Source organism: Canis aureus, chromosome 19, assembly GCF_053574225.1.
Source record: "Canis aureus isolate CA01 chromosome 19, VMU_Caureus_v.1.0, whole genome shotgun sequence".
NCBI classification, from domain to species: domain Eukaryota; kingdom Metazoa; phylum Chordata; class Mammalia; order Carnivora; family Canidae; genus Canis; species Canis aureus.
This window is the reverse complement of record NC_135629.1, coordinates 49,812,412-49,815,878: the sequence shown is the minus strand read 5'-3', so window position 1 is coordinate 49,815,878 and position 3,467 is coordinate 49,812,412. Positions and strand designations below refer to the sequence as shown.

General features: G+C 62.7%; 1 long non-coding RNA gene across 1 annotated transcript; it reads right to left on the bottom strand.

The window, feature by feature from the left end:
* Nucleotides 1–1,051: 1,051 nt before the first annotated feature.
* On the bottom strand, nucleotides 1,052–2,558 carry LOC144289355 (uncharacterized). Its single transcript, XR_013357270.1, has 2 exons — nucleotides 2,197–2,558; nucleotides 1,052–1,299 (listed from the first exon to the last, which is right to left on the bottom strand). It is a non-coding gene; the product is annotated as an uncharacterized LOC144289355 (long non-coding RNA).
* Between the last annotated feature and the right edge of the window lie 909 nt (nucleotides 2,559–3,467).

The window sequence follows — 3,467 nt, the reverse complement described above, 5'->3', positions numbered from 1 at the left end:
CCTCGCACCCTAGAATTCCTCCAGAGTCCTCCATTTCCTCAGTTCAGCTCAGCAGACTCCCACCTTGGATCTTAGTGGGAATGGGGAGAGGCAGGTGGAAGCCACACCTAGCTCCCATCCCATGGGACCCAGCCTGGGGGGTTTCTGGGTCTTTCTTCTCTGTGGGGCCCAAGGGGCAGGCTGGCCCAAGTTGCAGGATCTGGCAGGTTGGGGCAGGAGGGGGCAGAGCAGCCTGTGGGGCCCTGGGGGAAGATTTGGGGTGGCACAGAATTCCCCAACTCAGGGCGGGGCCCAGAGAGGGGTGGGGCACTTGCCACATGGCCTCCTGAGCAGCTACAAACAGGGGAATGGAGTTCTCGGGGGTCCAGGGTCTCCCTGTGGAGACACACGCACAGGCCCGTCTTTGTAGAAATAGAAAGTGACCAAATGACAACAGCGCACCCCGTCCAGACTGCGCCTCCAGAACGCTTCCTTCAGACCCCAGAACAAGGCCTCCCATCCAGAACCATCCCTCTCCTGTCAGTAGTCCAGTTGGGCACAAATTTAGGAGAAATGCCTCCTCCACGCTGTTCTCCAGGGATACCTGTGCCAAAGCCCCGTATGAGCCATTACCTGTACATGGCTCAGACCACCCCCAGCTCACCAAGCATCCCTCAGCACAAGCTTGACGGGACCTCCCAGTGCCACCAGCCCTCCCCCTGGGTCCCTCTGACATTTGCCCCACATGCCCTGGACCTGGGGCTGGCCAATTTACCCAGGGATAGCAGCCAACAGGGATAGGAGCTCTCCAAACTGGCCAACCGATCCTTTGTCATGACAGGGAGGGGTAGGGGGACAGCGCCAGGGTGAGGCCAGGTTAAGTGGTCAAGTGGCACAGGGATCAAACACACGCCCATTTGTTTATTCTTCCAACATTCATTGAGTGCCTGCTGTGTGCCAGGCACTGTTCTGGGCGCTGGGGATACAGCACAGAGCAAGCTAGAAAAAAAAAAAAAAAATTTGCCTCTTGGGACTAACATCTGGAGAGGAAACAAACACACAGAAACAGATAGTAAGTATAAACATAGACTGTGTTGTTGGGTGATAGGTGCTAACGGAGAACAGAAGGGGGCAAAGGAGATGAGGATGGAGCGGGTGGGGGCCAGGTCAGGAAAGGCTACATGACAAGGAGGTGACATTTGAACAAAGACTTGTAGGAAGTGAAGGAGAAGGCATGCAGACTTCTGGAGGAAAAGTCCAGGTAGAGGGAACAGCCAGTGCAAAGGTCCCGAGGCAGGGAGCAGGGACCTGCCGGGGTATCTGAGAAAAAATGAGGACACCAGCGTGATGGAGGGAGGAGAGGAGCAGAGTAGAAGAACTGAGTTTCAGGGGCAGCCCGGGTGGCTCAGTGGTTTAGCACCTGCCTTCAGCCCAGGGCGTGATCCTGGAGACCTGGGATCGAGTCCCACATCGGACTCCCTGCAGGGAGCCTGCTTCTCCCTCTGCCTTGTCTGTGCCTCTCTCTGTCTCTGTGTCTCTCATGAATAAATACATAAAATATTAAAAAAAAAAAAAAAGAACTGAGTTTCAAATCCTTGCTCCCCGACTTTCTAGCTGAATATCTTTGGCCAAGTGATCACACCTCCCTGAACCTCAGTTTATCTCAAAAACCCGCAGTTTGCAGTTGTCACAAGGCTCTGAGATGAGATGAGAAATGTCCTGGCCTAAGGCCTGGGGTGGGGTAAAAGTTGGATAAGCGTGTGCGCAGAGGTGTACCAGGTCTAGGCAGTCGTGTAGGCCTGGGATGGGGGTGCTGGGTCAAGGGACCCTGTCAGACCCAGCCGCCCCGTAGGTCACCCCAGCTCACACGCAGGGCTGCCTGCCGGGCCCCATGGCAACGCTGCACACAGAGACATCAAACAGGCCCTGCCGAGGAAGTCCCACGTCACTGTGGTTAGGGTGGCTCCTCCCAGCCCAGCCCCCCTGGCGCGTGTGCTCCTCCTTGCCAGTCAGGGCCCCTGCCTCCCATCGCCCTGGTGACAGACAGTGTTATGGAGTGAGCAGGGATCCCACCACCTGCCCCCTCCCTGGGGCTCCGGCCGATCCCCACATCCGGGGAAGGACATTATGAGGTGGCCCCAGTCCCTGGCGGCTAACACTTCTATGCAGCCACCCTGGACCCGAGTGGGAGCACCAGGAAAGCCCTTGCCTACCCACCTAGGTTCCGGACAAGCAGAGGCTCCGGGGACCTGCGGGGACCCCCCAGCCTGGCACCCGAAATCCCTAGGGCAGGGTCTGGGCGTTGCTCAGGGGCACTGGAGGGGTGAGTCAGACAGGAATAGCCCCCAGGCCTGGCCCAGCCCCCACCCGGGGACTGACTCACCACCCACCCAGCACCGGATGACATCAGGGCCTGGCCGGCCACCCTCACTTGGCACCGTGCCAGAATGGGGGCGCCCAGGAGGTGTCACATCTGGCTGCCTTCTCCCCTCCGACCGGGGCCTGGCAGGCTCAGGGTTAAGGAGGGGCCCTCCGGGGGTCTCCCCCCCCCCCGTCATCCCATCCCCCCCTTTCCCGGGGATTTCGGGCCCCAGCCCCTCTGACGTCACTGGGGGTTGCTATGGCAACTGGCCCGAAGTTCCCAAATAAAATCACCGCGGGCGGGTTAAGTTTCCTAGGAGGCAGCCGACCGGTAAACAATGGCGGTGGCAGGCGGGGCCCACGGGGGGCCGTCTCCCCCTCCCGCCCCGCACTCCGCGGGGACCCGGGGTCCCCCGCCCGGGACCCGCGAGCCCCGAGGGCACCGGCGCCCGGATGGGGGCCCCGCGAGGCCACGACCCGGAGGATGGGGGGGGATTGGGGGCCTCGGGGGCCTCGGCCGCGAGGCTAGGGCGGCGGGGAACAAAGGGGGGACCTGAGGCCCGGGAGCCGCCCTCCGCGCCCCCCGCCTCCCCTCCCCCGACCCCGGCCGGCCGCCAGTCCAGCTGTGGCTGCTCCCAGCTGCCTGGCTCCCCACATCTGGCGGGCCGCGCGCTCACTTCCTGTCGCCCCGGCCGCCTGGAGGGAGGTAAAAATAACCCTCCCCCTCCCCCTGCCGGCGGCGCAGACGGCGGATCCTCCCGGCCCGGAGGAGGGCGAGGCCGAGCCGCAGCGGGGAGAGGAGCCCCCCTGAGGCCGCCCGCCGTCCCTCCCACTGCCTCGGTGTCCTGGGAGGAGGGGCGCGAGGCGGGGGTGGGGGTGGCGCAGATCCCGGCGGCGGGACGGGGCCGCCAGAAACCCGAGGGGCCCGGCCCGGCCCCCCGCCGCGTGGAGGAGGGGGCGTGCCAGCCCCGACCCGCTGCGGGGACTGCAGCCCACGCGTCTGGGTGCCAGGCGGGGCCCACTCGCTAACTACGGAGACGGCTGGCCAACAAGCAAACAAGCAAGCAAGCAAACAAACAACAACAACAAAAAAAAAACCTCTCTGGGCCTCAGTTTACCAATCCGTA